This window comes from Pseudorca crassidens, chromosome 4, assembly GCF_039906515.1.
Source record: "Pseudorca crassidens isolate mPseCra1 chromosome 4, mPseCra1.hap1, whole genome shotgun sequence".
In the NCBI taxonomy this organism is placed as follows: domain Eukaryota; kingdom Metazoa; phylum Chordata; class Mammalia; order Artiodactyla; family Delphinidae; genus Pseudorca; species Pseudorca crassidens.
In genome coordinates this window covers 123583346-123601877 of record NC_090299.1, presented here as the reverse complement: position 1 = coordinate 123601877, position 18532 = coordinate 123583346, and the positions used below count along the sequence as shown (strand labels likewise).

General features: G+C 32.6%; 1 protein-coding gene across 4 annotated transcripts in view; it reads right to left on the bottom strand.

Annotated features, from left to right (window-relative positions):
- The window catches only part of FBXW7 (F-box and WD repeat domain containing 7), a 205753-nt gene that overhangs the window by 143650 nt on the left and 43571 nt on the right, over window positions 1–18532 (bottom strand). For 3 of the 4 annotated variants that reach the window (XM_067736663.1, XM_067736658.1, XM_067736659.1), the window contains exon 2: window positions 1621–1660. The exons of the other annotated variant lie outside the window; for it this stretch is intronic. The gene's annotated coding sequence lies outside the window, so the exon portion shown is untranslated. The remainder of the gene's footprint in view (window positions 1–1620; window positions 1661–18532) is intronic. 4 annotated transcript variants of the gene reach the window in all.

Sequence of the window (18532 nt, the reverse complement as noted above, 5' to 3'; positions counted from 1 at the left end):
TGGAATCTTTTTTAGCCATAAAAATAAATGATACACGCTACCACATGGGTGAACCTTGAAAATATTATGCTAAGTGAAAGATGCCAGACACAAAATGACAAATATTGTATGATTGCATTTATAAGAAATGTCCAGAATACACAATTCATAGAAAAAGTATATTACTGGTTGCCTAGGGGGTGGGGGGGGAGATGTCTAAAACTAGATAGCAGTAATGAATACACAACTCTGAATATGGTTCACTCAAACTAACTCAAATATTTGCATCAATGGGGGAAAAGATGGCAGTAAATTGCTTTTTCCACTTAATACATCACCAGAAATCAGTTACCACATTTTAAAGTAGTAAAATTTTGTTTAAGAGATTTTTGTAACATCATTTGCTCCTAAAAATGTTATATTTATTATAAATATACAGTAAATAGAGTGGTATAATTTGTTGAATACTTACATTAACTATGATTATTACAGAATTTTAGAAATATCATTCAGTTGAATATTTATTGTTTCAAACACATAAAAAGTATAATAAAAGAAATTAATGATTAAATATTTCTTCATGTATCTAGGAAATTTCCTTTAGCTAATCAAGTAAATGTATTCATCCTTAAAAAAATTTTATTACTATATTAAAATAATCAAAATCTACATATGCCACTTGATACTTTCCCCTCACTGTTGAAGTATATCCAAAAATTTTTAAATCTATCATGAGTAACCAACCAAAGCATTGTTACACCTATATAATCACCACAGCACAAAACTCTAAAATCCTATATAGTGAAGTGAAACACATTCTGAGATTAATTCTCCCACTTTCACTCAAAAATTTTAAAAAGTAGGGCTTCCCTGGTGGCGCAGTGGTTGAGAGTCTGCCTGCCGATGCAGGGAACGCGGGTTTGTGCCCCGGTCCGGGAAGATCCCACATGCCGAGGAGCGGCTAGGCCCGTGAGCCATGGCCGCTGAGCCTGCGCGTCCAGAGCCTGTGCTCCGCAACGGGAGAGGCCACAACAGTGAGAGGCCCGCGCACCGCAAAAAAAAAAAAAAAAAAAAAGTAAAAACAGTAAAAGCACTATCTAGTGAAATCAAAAGTTTATGAAATTCTTAATTACAGGCCCTTATCAAATTTTCATATTATAATGTTATTACAAAGAAACTGGAGTGGCCCAAATAGGAAACAGCATAAGGTCTGATCGGAGTCTTCACATTGGCTTATTGTGATGAACTGGACCTAATGTAAGGAGTAGAGTAAGGGATGGCTGAAGAATCTTGATATCTGTACTCGTATCAACAGCTAATCAAAAACTGTTACAAAAATCGCAAGTGAGGAAAATCCTGTTTCATTCACAAAGTATTAGCATTTCTGCCCATGAAGGCTACTATTTTCTTTGAACTCTTTTAATACTTAGCCTGCACGCTAGAAGAATTTTCTTGATGCAATGTGTAGAAAGAATCAGAAGAGGATCAGAATATAAAGAGAAGAAATTCCAATACTGGGTAAAAATTAAAAGAAATATAAATTATAATTTACACAGGCTATTATTATAAATGCCATTAATGTAATATACATGTAAACTTAAGTAACATGCAAAGTATTTAACATGGAGAATACGTACTTACCAAATATTTGATAGCCTTTTAAAAATCTCGTTGAGACTCCCTAAATAATAAAAAAATAAATATATCAGGAATAATTTTTCAACTTCGGAGTTACCTCTAATCTGTAAAGTGTATGCAGGAATCCCATTTTCATGACAGCAATTTGTTTTTTCACACTACTTTAAAACCCAAAGCACGTGCTGAACTTTGGCAAATGATTAACAAAATTTTTCCTAACCTTATAAACAACTGAAAGTTTAAATGTAATATATGGAAAAGTTAATGAATTATCAGATATTGGCAGTTACTAGACTACAAAAAGAGTGAGCTCTATAACAAATCAGATAACAGCATACTAACAATGTCTTAGAAAAGCATCCATATGTTAAATTATTCCTAACCATCAACATACAATGCCAAGCTCTACATTCTAGTATCTAGTTACCACCTTTTAAGTAGCAGCTAGACAATGTAACTGTAGCATCTACAGAGTTAAAGTAGAGCCAATGAAATAGAAAGATATTTTAAAATATTTATTAATATATATTTTCTATTTATTTATTATATTCTATTTTATTAAAAAATTAACATAAGTATTTTTAAATCCACCTTATGTTGATACTAAAAAAAATTAAGATTTTACCCACAATAAAAAGAAATGCATAAACTTACAAATTAATTTTACTACTTACAAAAGTTAGCTGTGAATAATTTTATAATAAACATAGTATATGTCCTTTCAGTCAAGTCTCAGGTCAAAATAATCTTCAAAATGAAGTTCAAAAATTCAAGAAAAAAGCACTAAATATTATAGTGCTCTTAGTGTTTGTCAGGCACATTGCCAAAGATTTGAAAAAACTTACGCACACTTTTTTTAATCACCTTATTTACTCTCCATTTTATAGATTACAAAACCAAACCTTATAGAGATTCATTCATCTGCTTAAATATAGTAGCTGCCATTGACTGCACAATCCAATGTCTTTAAGGCATCACACTATGACTCCTCAAAAACAAAACAAATAAGACAGAACATGACATAGTATATAGTAAAACTGATTGCCTCTTTTAGAGTCAGACAAAAAAAAAGTTTTTAAATTCCTTTTAAAGAATCAACAAAATAAAAATCATCTATTTTAACTAGCAATAAGTTATCATACAGAAATTATAATGCCATATATAAAAATAAAAACATTTTCTTATGAGTAAGCCATACCAGTATATTTTCTATCACTACTACTATTAAAATCAAAATCAGTCAAATGAATCACATCCATCCACAGGCCATGGAACAGGAGGGAAGAAGAAAGTATGACCTGAACAATAAAGTTTAAAACAATAAAGCTGTGAGATGACAGGTGAATACTGTCATTACTTTGAGGTAGGCAAAGATTTCTTAAACAAGACACAAAGATAAACACAGCAAATTGGACTTCATTAAAAAGTTGTGTTCTTAAAATGAAAAAGCTACAGGGTAGGAGAAGATCTTCTCAATGCACATGTCCAAAGGACTCATGTATGAAATATTAAAAAACAAAAAAACAACTTTAAATCACCAAGAAAAAGACAACCCAGTTTTTAAGATAAGCTAAAGACCAAAAAAAAACTTCATAAAAGATAATTTCAAAAACCAATAAGCATATTGAAAAGGTACTCAACATCACTAATCCTCAGGAAAACACAGATAAACAACACAATAAGATACTACTACACACCAAAATGGCTAGTTTTTAATCGAAAAATCAGAGAATACCAAATGTAAGTGAGCATGTGCAGCAAATGGCATTCTCATGCACTGCAGGTAGAAATGGAAATTCGTATAACCAGTATGGAAAACTATTTGGAAATATCTACTAAAGGTGAAAATACACATACCCAATGACTAAGTAATACAACTCCTGTGTATACAATCAATAGAAATGTATATGTTTGTGCACAGAAAGATATGTACAAGATTTATCATAGTAACATTATTTAAGGAGCCCAAAACTCACGACCCAAATGTCCGTCAGCAGTAGGAAGGAGAAATAAACTGTAGTTTATACAGTGGATTCCTACACCTCAGTGAAAATGAGAAAACTAGTGCCATACACAAAATTAAGATACATCTCACAAACACAATGCTATATGAAGCAGCTGGCGGGGAGGGGAGGAGAAGCCTATATATTATTCTATTGAATTCAAAAACAAACCAAACTAATCTCTGATCACAAAGTCAGAACAGTAGTTAACTTCGGGTGAATGGGTTATTTGACTGGGGCAGAACAGAGGGAGGCTTCAGAGGAGTGGATACCTTGATCTAGGTATGGTTACAAAGGTGTGTTCACTTTGTAAAAGTTCATCAGTATAGAAAAGTTCACCTAAACTTTTCTGTATATAAACTATACTTCAATTATTTTAAAAGTTTCTTTTTTTTTTTTTTTTTACTTTTTTTACTTTTTTTTACTTTTTGGCCACGCCTTGCAGCATGTGGGATCTTAGTTCCCCAACTAGGGATTGAACCCACACCCCCTGCATTGGAAGCACAGAGTCTTAACCACTGGACCGCCAGGGACGTCCCTAAAAGTTTATTTAAAAAAAAATAAAATAGATGAAAAATCACTTCTCAGTTAAATAACTCCAGGTCATTGTACTAATGATCTGTAACTCACTCATTTGAAAATCTGGATCTCCTAACAATGTATTTCAATTTATTTCTATAGACTGCATAAAGGTAAAGTAAATATGTCTGGTTATTTTGTATTAATAAGTTTTAAGAATAGTTTCAATGTAAATATAAATTTTACCAAGAAGGGATTCCTTATGATTTTCTATTAATAGCAGAGAAAGTTTTGCATGAAGTCTTGCCAATGCCTGTTCTACATAGGCTCAAGTTAGGTTCACAAATGTATAACTTCACACATATTAAAAGTATTAATAGCTAACTCAGAAGTTGATTTTAAAAGCAATTGTATGGCCAAGACAGGCATTCATAAAAACCTTAAGGCACACCACTTGGCCCTGTTTCTCAGAAAAAATTTAAGACTATTAAAAACCAGTAACCGTTTGAAGAAAAGTCTTCCAAATAAATATTCTTACATATCTAAAACTTTTTACGTTGATACTTACAATGGTATACCTTCTTTATTAAAAATATAAAGTTTCATCTGTATATCCTTTTATTTTTCCATTATATTTACCTAATAACTATTTTTTTAACCTAACTTCTCTCTAAATTAAATGATACCATTATTTGATCAGATTTGAAAACTTGTATCATTGATGGAAATCTGTCTTATTTGCATAAGACAGATTTGTCTTGAGCTGGGGGTGGGGTCTGTCATATAAGTCTCTTAAGACAATGTTCAGAGGAACAGAATGGCATAGGCCCCAACAGGTTAGTTCCCTGAACAATTCCCAGAGTCTGAGTATCCTTTGGACAAACATTAGACGACTCATCAAAACCTTACAATAACTTTCCTCAGTCTTGTGTTGCCTTACCTACGAGTCTGGCTTGGTAGAGATCTCTCCAAACCTCCAACCAGCCAGGATTTATCAGGTTTCTACTTGGAAGTAGCCAACCATTCAGTTGTGGTTCTAAGACATAAGGTGCAAAAGCAACACTTGCACAAAACTGACTTTTTTCATCAGTCAACCCACCCCCAAGCCAGACACCCACTTCTTCTAATTCAGGTACTTATCTTTCTAAATTGTATATTTTCACTAAGAACAACTTAAGACTTACAGGTTCCCACTTTGGGCAACTTTTGAAATGAATAACAGTGTTCATTTGAGAGGCACTTTAGAAAATACAGGCAAAAAAACTCTCCCTCAAGAGAAGTTTGGCTTATCTACCTAAAAGAGAAAGATCAACTTACTAAATGTAAGGAGACCTCCCCAGAGGTCACACATCTCACTAAAATAAGACAGAGAAACACTAAGAGAAGGACCGTGATCACGATTTAGGACCTATTTTGAAGCAGAGAGCCAATAGATCCATCCCAAATCTAAAGAACCTACAGGGCTAGACAAAGGTTTGTTAGGAAAATTATCTAACTTCATGATTTCTAGTAATACACTAAAAATCCCAGAGAGGACAATAAGGATGTAAGCACAGCAGTCTTCCCCTAAAACAAAAGATGCATAGTGAATTCAGTGACTACACACTGTTCAGTCAGCAATAAATCTAATACAGATTGCTCATTAATGATAACTATGTAAAAACTGGTATTTGAAAAGCTAGCATCTTTGAATAATGCTAATGATATATTTTCTTAGGATTCTGTTATTTTTTGTTGCTGTTTTCTATTTTAATTTTAGAGGTGGAAAAGTTAGAGCCAGACTGGTGAAAAATATCTAAAAAACAAGGTCTCAGCTAGTCAAGAGTTTTAAGTTGTTACATAGATATCAGATCTTGAATTATAAATTAAGTAATTGTCCCATTCCAGTTAAGGAGCAGCATGCTGAAATCCTAGCATCTCTCACTCACCTATAAGGACAACATACAGGCTGAGAGAGAACAGAAGCCGGTTGAAGAGTCAGTGAGCTCAGTCCCCTTTCATCTGTTCTGCTGTTCTCCTTGCTCTGTAGAGTACACAGAGTAATGTTTCCTTTTTCCTTTTCCCAAAGAAGGAAAGGAAAGGGGGAAAATTTAGACCAGTCATTAATTTTCTGTCATTAATTTAGCATAGATTCGTTGTATATTAGAGCAACTGAGTATAATATGGAATAAGTTTGACTAGATCAAATTTTAGGATATACTTGAAGTTCTTAAATTTTTTTTCTATTTTACCTAAAATCTTTCTAATATATCGGAATCAGAATCTTGCTGCAGCAAATTGATATCACTGTTTACCAGCTATCTGACAGTATCTATCAGCATCACCATTTAGCATTTTATTTTATCATCTTTGAACTGATAGGCTTGATTTGGCTCATTCCAAAAACTATAGGTTAAAACCAGACTTACCTTTAGTTAAAACAAAGGCAAATAAAATTTAAAAACATAAATGCGATGTTTCACAAGAAATCAGTTGCCTATTATCAATTACATTTTTAGTTTTAAAGGAGAGGAAAATTACTACTAAATCACATGGTATTTTGGGGCACTGAAGGAATTTTTCTTTCTCTGAAGAGCATTGTACAATTATATTTTTATGAAAAATAAAATATCTTCACCGAAAAAAAAAAAAAAAGCATTAGCACTCACTTCTCAAACTGCCCATCACCCATTCAATTTACCCTAATTACAATATTTCACAAATCAACACAATCCAAATCGACAGTTTATCCCTACCTTATAGAGAACTAAATCCTATTTTATCCTTCACATATCTTCAAAAAACTCCACACTATCATAATTTTTTGTAAAAGATGTAAAATTTTACTTTAAAAATCTCATGCTGCATTTCTATTTCTTGAACAAAGAAGACACAGCACTCAGCATTTATCCTCTCAAGCTTCTTGCCTGATTGCTACAAAACTGCAAAGGAATGCTTCCACAATGCCTCCAACAGTTTGAAAGGAATCCCTCAATGTTCTGATGACAGTCTCATAGAAACTACCAACAAATTTAAAAAGAAACACATGATACTTTTAAAATATCTTACTTGCCCCAGTTATTAAAACATTACAAAACATAAGTTTCAGTACAATTTACCTGCATTTTTATAATCCTTTTCACTACACAATTACACCTTTATAAAGTTATGCTCTCATCGCTTTTCTTCAACATTTCCACAAACCTTAAAAGTATTTCTAAATTCCTCACAGTTCTTGTCAATTGCCAATTTTTTACAACATACTTCTCATTAAGCCTGGGTCTTATATCTTTCACTACCACCTTCATACTCCTTAAATCAATACAAGTCTCAACTGATCACTTTACTGCAGTGACATATAACCACTGTGAGAATGTCCTCCTTTTGCAGTTCAATTGCACAGTAGCAATTACAGAATAAATATGGCAAAAAACACCTTTTTTGGTAATTACTTAGCTATACATATGGGGGAGCAAGCAAACAAAAATACCGTCAACACTGTAAAAGCTCCACAAAAAGGAAAAATCAACCGTAGTACAATTTAGTTGTGGCACACTATTCATATAAAATAAATCCACTCACAATGGTAATTTGTTTAATTATTAAATGCTCAGATGCAAATTTACCTCAAGGACACAAGATTTTTGCAAAGAAAAGTATAAAGCCCAACTAAATGGACAGAAAAAAAGAAAATGCAGATTCTAGTTAACAAAATTAAACATAGTAATGACAATAAAAATACCAAAAAAGACTGAAAGCACTATCTAAGGGCTAAGATTAAAATTCTAAAGATCTACAGAAAGGAAGACAAACTTCTGCTGATGATACACCTCAAGACAAGAAAGCCTTTAGGTATTATACTACCAACCCAGAAACAGGCCTTGTCCTGATAAGCAGATGCTGGCAAACTGATTTCCTAGGAAGGTATCCTAGGCACAAAGAAGGTATCCAGAGGCAGCTGAAGAGTTAGGGGTAAATACCTTAGGACAATACTTCTCACATTTCAGTTTAGCAAAAAACCACCAAAGGTAAAAGTAAAAAACATATAACGATCTTATCCCCCCTACTCTTCAGCTCCATCTAACCTGTGACAATGAAAAGTACAGTCTGAAACAGCCTACCTGAAAGCCAAATTGTTTGGAATGCTTGACTCACATTAAAAATTAACACACATTTTGCATTCTACTTTGTATTATTTGTGAATTCATTCTATTATATAAATAACCTTCTAATTACTTAACAGTTAAATTGCCTAATGTTCCCTTTTTCCAACTCTTCAAGTAAAACTGATGCTCTAACAAATAGTATTTATCTTCTGGGTACATGACTCTCCCTTCACACAGGCTAGACCATACTAGACCACACCACCAAATGCTAGGGAATTATACATAAAAAGCAGACCTTAGAAAATCGAGAACAAGACAATATAAACAAAATACACATTAATATATTCCCTGATAGACAAATACTTTATGGTTAAACAGTCAAATATTTAAAGTTCCTATTTAAATCAGGTATAAAAGTAAGACCTCATAAATTTCTTTAAAAACAAGAAACTAACAGTAAAGGTGAGAAGTAAAATCAAATGATACTAGTTCATAAGATATATTTTTCCTTTAACGTTAAGTTCATAATGACAGAAAATATAAGTTCATAATAACTGAATAGAAACAAGCATATATAGAGATATGTATGTGTGTGTGTGTGTGTGTGTGTGTGTGTGTGTATTTCTAATACTTTTAATAAAATTTGGCAAAATAATAATTTTTAAATCAGGAACTAACTAAAAGTAGTATTTGGTTTTCCTTTAAATATGACCACAGTGGACATTTATAGTTACTAAATAATTACGTAGTTTTCATTCATAATTGAAAGGATTGTAACAATGATCTTTTTAACCTATCATTTAATTTATCTTTAATGGTCATTTTACAAAAGTTTTGAATTGTCTTCTATTTTATCTTTAATAATAATCTTTACAAATGAGGAAAATCTGGAAACATACATTTTCTCAAGCACCAAAACCTGTTTTAACAAATTTTATCTAGCACTAAGAAAAGAAATAATATACACCAATGTACATAATCTTGGCATAATAATAAGCTTATGTATTTAAGAAAATATACAGCAGATTCCAAACTTTCCAATGGGGTAACTAATAAGATGACTTGAAACTTTTCTAAGCATAAATATTTGGGAATAAGCCACGGAAAGTAAAACTTGGCTGCACAGCTCTGTACTCAAAAAGTTCTCAGTCTCTAGTCCCATGCGTCCTGGGACGTCCTCCCATGAAGTAATCTCCAATTACTTCCATATGGAAAATATTCAGTTAACATTCAGGTCATGCATACCTCTTTTAAATAGGCATTCCAGTAAGCAAAATATCACAGCAAACAACCCAAATTACTTAATCAAGTTTCCAAGTGTAAATGAATTATTTTACAAAAGAGAAATTTGTATATGCACTTCAAGTTTATCATTTTCTGCTCCTTTTATTCTTTTCCTTAGAGTAGAATGATATCTACTCATTACATTATCAATATTAGGATATATTATATTATTGGTGGAAACTCCCCAGCCCCACAGCAGCCCATAACATATGACTTCAGAGCAAAGTTAGAATGAATATCCCTTTTCTATAAACAAGGATACAGATATAAACATAATCTCAATATAGACACCTTCCATCATGCAATATCATTAAGACCCAACCAAAAAGGTTCACTTTTATTTAATCTATTTACTAAAACACAGCCATGTGGTATCTAAAAATGATCTGCTTTACAATATGCAATACAACTACATTTTGTTTTGTACATAAAAAAGAAACTGTCATATGTCACTTAGACATATTATTGAAATATTAAATAAACTTGTGGCAATAAATATTAGATGCCAAGTAACTATCAAGGAAGTAGATATGAATTACAATATTTTTTCAGGAAAGGATAGCAGATTATGCAGGTGGTTTCTATTTTTTTGTCTATTTTGCAAATTCTGGTTAATGTGTTTCTTTACCTATTTAAAATATATGTAACAAACAACATAACCAAGCAATTCTACATTTTATAATTATCAAGGATCATTATGTCTTTTTTAAAATCTTTGTAATAGTATCAGTTTTATTTATGACTCCACATTTAGCATATAGGAAACAACCTTAGATATAGTAGGCACTCAATATTTATTGAATACAATTATTTAACTTTTCTAAGCTTCAGTTTCATCAAAGTAAAACAGGCATAGTAATACCTACATGTTACAACGGCTTAAGAACAAATCAGATAATAAGTACACACAATAGGTGCTAAAATGTTAGCCTGAACCCTTGTTTCAGTAAATACAAATAATTATTGCTATCAGTGAATAGAAAATATTGAATAGAAAATATTGAGAAAAGTGAATAGAAAATATTGAGAAAATAGAAAATAGAAAATATTGAGAAAAGGCATCTGAGACAAGGGTAGATCAGATCACTGGCTACTAAAGAACAGAAAAGGAGGACGTAAAGTACGCAGGATCAAAGATGGCAGTCCCAGGAAGGCAACAGTTCTGGGAGACAGTAAAATAATTTGGATTGGGTACCCCTTAGACGCCTGGTGGTGAAGGGAAAAGAAGGAAGCAAAGGGTAGAAATTAAGTACTCTGAAAGAACAAAAAAGAATTTCAAAAACTGTACAATATACCTACCCCTTCCCCCTCACAGACCAAAACAACAAAAAACAAAAAACTTGTAGATTAAAGAAATTATACTGCACCATACCAACAAAAATGCGATTTCGTGAACTGAAAACCTTATAAACTAAGCAAATCCCTCACCCCATCTACATACAAGTTGTAATGCTGAGCCATGAAATGAACAGAAATAGCAGACAACACTAATTTTAAAAGCTACTGTAAGAACACAGACATTCCAAGTCCAAACACTCCAGCTAATGAAAATTCTCACCAAAGGAAAAAAAATCCACAAACAGAAAACTGTAAAATAATATTCCAAAATGAATCTGTAACAGACTTTTACATATTTTTTAAAAATCTTGAACCAAAAATCAAAAACAGAAATGGTCAAAACACAAGATATGAAACAAGAACTGAGCATGCTCAGGAAGGGTGGGGGGGATTGAGAAAAAGACAAATCACTTTTAAAATATGTAATAAAGGGACTTCCCTGGTGGTCCAGTGGTTAAGACTCCATGCTTTCAATGCAGGGGGTGTGGGTTTGATTCCTGGTTGGGGAACTAAGATCTCACCCACATGCTGCACTAAGATCCCACACTCTGGCAGGGCCAAAAAAAAAGTAATGAAAAGGAAGGTTGGGGCTTCCCTGGTGGCGCAGTGGTTGAGAGTCCGCCTGCTGAAGCAGGGGACACGGGTTCGTGCCTCGGTCCTGGAAGATCCCACATGCCGCGGAGCGGCTGGGCCCGAGGCTGCTAATCCTGCGCGTCTGGAGCCTGTGCTCCGCAACGGGAGAGGCCACTACAGGGAGAGGCCCGCGTACCGCAAAAAAAAAAAAAAAAAAGTAAGGTTGGATTCAAGTAAAAATATAAAGGAAAATAAGGAACAAGAAAATGTCAGCCAAGAGAATAAAACTATAGAAGAAAAAAATGATTGGAGAAAAACATTATTAACATATACCTTTAAAGAAGTTATATGTATAACTGAAAACTCTGAAGAATAAAAAGCAAAATAAAGGAATAAATATTTAAAACTATAATTTATAGAGTATTTCCAAAACAAATATGTATTTGTATGTTGTGGTGGGCAGGAGGAAGTACAAGATACATTAATTCTGGCAACAACCTACTATACACTTGGAAAAACCCAGAATAATAAACTCCAAAATATAGCCTAGTAAAACTTCAAAAGGAAGTAAGGAAAAAAATCTTTGGGTCCTCCAGACAAAAAACACTAAGCCTCTTACACAGGACTGAAGGTAAGGCTGGCATCAGATTTCTGAAGAGCAACAGTCAAAGTGAGGTAACAGTGTAGCATCTTTTTCTAGAAACCCAAGGAATGAAAGTGTAAACTAAGGATTTTATATCCAGTCATGTATCCTTATTACTACAAAGTCTATTACAGAAATAAACATGCAAGAACTCTGGGACTATACTATTCATAGCCCATTCTGAGCAATCTACAAAAGAATGAGATTCATCCCATTAAAAAAAGACAGCAAAAACTTTGGCAAAAACTTTACTAAACAGTGGGATAAACATTGACTATATTTAATTTTAGATATATTACTAAAACAAAGACATGGACAAAGACAGAAGAATAGTACTCAAGTATTATATTCTCTGACAAATTATCATGCAATTTTTTTAATGTGAAGAAAACAAGTAAAAAACAGAAGGATCAGCTCATTGGAGTTGAATAGGTAATAAGTGAATGTCAGAGGATATTCATTTAATGCAAACAAAGCAATTATCAGCAGTCTAAGCCTTTGCCTAAAGGGACCCTAATGATATTATAAAAGGTATTACTATAAAGTTAGCCATTAAAACAAAAACATCAACCTTCCTAAATAAGAAAATAATCTTCAAAAAGAGTAGAAAAACAGCCCATAGAGAAGAAAAAAAGTAAGTACATCATAAAACAGCAGTAAGTGCAATGTATCAATTAGAAGAAACACTGTCATATCAAGATATATAAATAGGCTTAACTCTCCTATTAAAAGGAAAAAGTTTCAAACTGCTTATTTGAAGAGAAAACAGTATTTACAAAAACAACAAAAAAGAAAACATATTTAGGATTAAACATAAATGTGTAAAACCTCTAAAAGGAAAACTTTAGAACACTTCTGAAAGATACAAACCAAAGTAAACAAATGAAAAAACATCCCCTATTCTTTTGGAAAGTATGACTTAGCCTCATAAAGATACTGATTTCCCCAAGTTAATGAATAACATTATTCAAATAAAAACACCAACAACTGTTTTCCTAGAGCTCAATAAGCTGATGTTCAACTTCACTCATAGAGAATATGTATATATAGCACATTCTTGTTTATATAAAATAAGAATATGAATAAAGATACAAACAGAAATGCATGAACACATAATATGCCTATTTTTATAAAAGGACACATAAGGATAAACAAGAAACTAATGAAATTGGTAACCTACAGAGAGTGAAAATAGAAAACAGGGAAGAAGAAGGGAGTAAGACTTTTGAGAATGCCTTTTTACATAGTTTTGACTTTTAGCCATTTTACTGTTTTACTAGTCTCAAATTTTTTAAAAAATTAAATCAGTAATGGGGGCGCTAAAACTGAACAGAAGCAAAAACAAATGAACCTAGTGTTTATCAAACTGGTGGCATAAAAATATATCACTAATTAAAATAATTTATGAGCATAGTATTCTGATGCATACCTTCATTGGGATATATTACATGAACAAAATGCACAGAAATCTTCAACTTTCTTTACTTACTGGGTTTATTGTTGGCAGTAGTATTGGTGTGGTAATTCCAATATTACATCATGTATATTTATAGGTCAGAGAAAATTAATATATGTATATTGATGCTACTGTTAACCAATATCCTCACTGTGGGAGAAGAGAGATCCAAATATGAAACAGGAGAAGAGAAGGACCCTGGGGTACTCGACTGGAATCACAAATATTAGTAGTTTTTTTAAGTATAACTCCTTGTTCTCTGTCCAATGAAAAGAACCCCTAGAAGCAATGACGACCAGTAATACAGAACACATTCAGAGCTCATGAGGTAGCTTTTAAGTACCCAACAAGAGGAACGGGGATTCCTGGATAAATAGCTGTTTCCAGGTCTAGGGGCAGTGAAAGCATAAGGTAATAAGAATGGAACATTTTGTTGTGCCAGAAAGTAAAGAAGTGATCTAAAATAATGGTACATATCAAAGAGACATAAAAACCAGACTGAATGAGTTCCTACTGCTGAATTTTAACATTTTGAGCCTTCAAAAGAAATGTAACAATAATGGATCTTAGCCCACTGAATAAAAAAAGAATCCATGAAACTCTGCCAGCTAATAAATGTGGGAAGAATAATAAACTAGAAAATCATCATTTTTCAAGCATCAATATAATCAACGGTTCAGGCAAAAATCAACAAAGGATACTAAAATCATTAGGTCAAAGGTTATTGAGAAACAATATTAATTCAGCCTGAAGGCATAGATTAATTACCAAAGGGAAAAATACCTTTGTAATACCTTTACAACAGAGACATTTGGCAGCACCAGCTAAACCAAATAATCTAGCTTAACATCACAAATAATGGAACAAACATAATAATACAAAGGGTAAAATAAGCAAACTTTAAGTACATACATATATCAACATGTATAAATCTCGAACACTGAGTGAAAAAAAGCATGTTACAAATGTATGTAAACAATATGATACTACTTAATTTACATTTTAAAACCAAATCAATACAATTTATCTTTTTATATAAATGTGTGCATAAAAGTATAAAAAACTTAAAAGATACCTTGAGATTAGTAATTACCTCTTGGAAGCAAAAGAATGAGATTAGAAATCTTCAGCCATATTTTAATTTATTTTAAAAGTTCTGAAACAATTATAGCAAAATATTAATATCTGTTAATTTGGTCAGTATGGATACATGAGCACTTTATATTCGTCCCTGTAATTTTTATACTTTTAAATATTCCATCATTTAGAAATTTAAAATTTTAAATGAATTGCTGCTATACAAAAACCTTAATTCTGTTATACACCTATATAATACTTAGTTCTGTAATTCCTGGTATTTAAAACTACTGATTTGAAGAACTTTAATTTAGAAGCAGGCCCCCAGTGTCTCCTTCTGCTTTAATCTCTGATGTAAATTAACAGAAGCAAATCAGCCCTTTCAAAATGATTCTAAAAAGCAAAATGCATTTCATTTACCTAAATAAAAAACAACTTGGAAGGTACACCATCTGAGTGGCATTACACCATCTCTAAAGTTTGATACTTCCTGTATCTCATATTGCTCTTAATATGTATCACCATTTGGAGAACTGAAAGTTTATCCATTCTAATAATTCAGGTTTTTTTCAATCATTTTGACCTAATTTTACATAGCCATCCTATTAAAGTTATAACTTTAAATACCAATTAATAAGTCTATAAAAAATCTACTACTGTTGTAAAAATGGTGCACAAAAAGATTCTGAAAACTCAAAGTTTAAGTGATTTGATCATAAGTTAGTTCTTCATCACATTCCTTATAATGCTTTAATCTATTTGTAAAAACTTTCTATTTTCTGCTTAAGAGAAGGTCAACGGCTTTCACTTCACTACTCCAACATAATCATGAATTGAAATAAGAACTCTTAGCTCTTTGGACCGACAAAGCTACCAGTATGCCTAAGCCAATAAAGCGATTCCTTCATTAATGCTGCTAATAAAGCAACCTTTTGTTAGTCTATGAAACATCAGAAACCTCAGAGACTCTAACTTTGCAATTTTTCCCTGTTTTTGCCATACGAACTTGAAAGTTCTCTTACATGCCATTTGCTTTAACAACTAAAACATGATCATTTTAGAAATCTGACCTTCCACTCCAGGTAATTTAATAACATATTAGTTCCAACTTCAGAAAGCTGTTCCTAGATGAAACTACTTATATTTTATTTAATTACTCTCTTCTGTTTTCCCATGGAGCCAAGTTGTGTAGAAATCTGTGCCATCTTCTCATAAACAACTAAAGGAACAACACCTATAACAGTCTCAAAATGAAGAACAAAAATGTTCATTTACCCAATCAGCATTAATCAATCAACTACAGTAAGCAAGGCATGGAAGATACTGCAAAGATTAATACACAATCCTTGCCCTCGAGCAATTCATTTTAAGGAGTAAGACAGGCATCTAAAAAAATTACTATAAGGTAGCTTATAATAGTATTAACTACTAAATATAATAGCATGAAGGATATCATTAACTGAGCTTAAACAAGATAAGTCTTTAATGAGGAGATTCTTGAAGCTAAATAAAGGAAAGTATACCTTAGGCTTAGTGAATAACATATACAAAAACAGATACATGAAACACCACAATAAACTCAGACATTTTTAATTAATTTAGCAAGGCTAGAATGTATCATATGTGTAGGGAGTTAGTAGGAAATGTCTGTCAGTCCTTGAAAGGCCATGTTTTTATTGCTCTAGAATTTGGACTTTATTCTATGCAATGGGTAGTCATTAAAAGATTATAAGATATATAAGACTATAAGATATATGGTGTTCAGGTTTGTTGTCTTAGAAAGTTTACTCCTGAGATATGTGAACCCCCAAAAGCTTCTATTTTCAGTAACTTCAGAATACATAATGCTTTGGGGCATGCAGGGTACCCCAGGAATACATGAATGCTAGATTTTCAAATATGATTCATGCTCAGTATAATTATATATCTATTATGTACTGCTAATTTAACGTCAGCATTTTCTAAACTAATTGCTAATCAAAGAGAACTATCAATGAATAAATAAAATACTGGTTCTAATAATAATCAGGCATTTTAAACCCCTTCAAAGTATTAGAAAAACATCAGTTTTCATATATTGTAAAGTCATATTATTGGTCAATTTTATGAGTTTCAGTTAAAGTCAACAGATTGCATTTAGAATCTATAAATTAAGTCACAAAATTCAGTTCACTGTAATCCTTAGTGCAAACATCCAAGGTACTGTCTGCCTAGCACCCTTGCCTTCCTCCAAGCACCATCTCTTTTCCCTAACTCCCCACCTTTCACACACATCCCAACAGCTACCTTGGGAACTCAGTGTTCTTACATGACCCTGGACTACAGTGAATTAGTCCAACTTGACCAAGCCATACCAGTGAGTCTATTAATGCTTGGGGCTCAAAAATTAATCAGATCCTCTTTAGCGGCTGATGTGCTAAGATAAAAAATTCAGACTGGCTCTTTCTGCAGGTTTCCCACAATGTGGAAAAGCCAGTCTACACTGAAAAACATGAAGGAAAAAAGTTTATTTAATATACGATTCTGTTTATATTGTGTATGTTTGAAATTCTCCACATAAAGTTTTTTTTACCTGAAAGTTCTGAAGAGACATAAACAGTACCTATGTTCTCACCACTAGCTTAATAAATAAAACCTTACCAATATAAATCTCTTCCCTGTGAACCACACCCTGATTCCATGTCCCATCCCCCACCAACCACTATCCTGAATCACTCTTCACTTTTAAACATTCTCCAAATATCAGTCTAAATGTCACTTCCTTAGGGGAAGGTCTTTCCTGACTCAAAACACTCACTAGGTTGTGTCCCTATTATGTGCTTTCATGGCTTTTATCACAGCTGTGATTAATTTGTTTCAGTACTTCATAACAATCTCTCCAGTAGACTTACTGCTTCCATGAATTCAAGGAAGTCTCTGTTCAATTCTTAGCTGACTACTAAGCTAACTGAGCAAAGACTTCAGTGGCTTCACAACAAAGAACTCAGACTTTACAAAACTAGTTGAGAAAGATCACTTAAAAAAAAAAAAAGTAACAACAAAAGCAAGTCTTGAGAGGGAGAAGAAACTGATTTCCAGAGTTGCCACACTATATAATTTAAAGTGTCCAGTTTCCAACAAAAAATTACAACACATGCAAAGAAACTTCAAAGTATGGCTCATGCACAGAGGAAAAAAAGCAGTCAAAAGAAACTATCCCTGTGGAAGCCCTGACACTGGACTTACTAGACAAAGACTTTCAATCAGCTATTTTCAACATGTTCAACGAACTAAAGGAAAGCATGCCAAAAGAACTAAAGGTCAGATAATAGTATCTCAACAAATGAAGAATATCGATAAGGAGAAAGACATTTTTTAAAGAACCAAATAAAAATTCTGGAATTAAAAAGTACAACAGCTAAAATTAAAAACTCACTGGAGGGGTTCAACAGCAGAATTCAGCAGGTAGAAGAAATAATCAGCAAATCTGAAGACAAGTCAATTGAAATTAACCTGTCTGAGGAACAGAAAAGAAAAAAGAATGAAGAAACAGGAATTGATTCTCAGAGAACCTCTGGGACACGATCAAGCTTACCAACATATACAAAATGGAAATTCCAGAAGGAAAGGAGAAAAGGAGGCAATAAGAATATTACAAGAAATAGCAGCCAAAAACTTCCAAAATTTGATTTAAAAAGCTAATCTAATGTATAAGAGATCCTGAATAAGATCAACAACAAATTTATCATCAGAAACCAAGGAGGTCAGAATGCCAAAAGAAAGACTGTCAACCAAGAATATCCAGCAAAATTATCTTTCAAAAATGAAAGAGAGATTAAGAAATTCCTAGATAAACAAAAACAGTGAATTCATCACTAGCAGACCTGCCTTACAAGAAGTACTAAAAGAAATCATTCAGGTTGAAATGAAAAGTAATGGTTCTCTTCATTTCTTCATG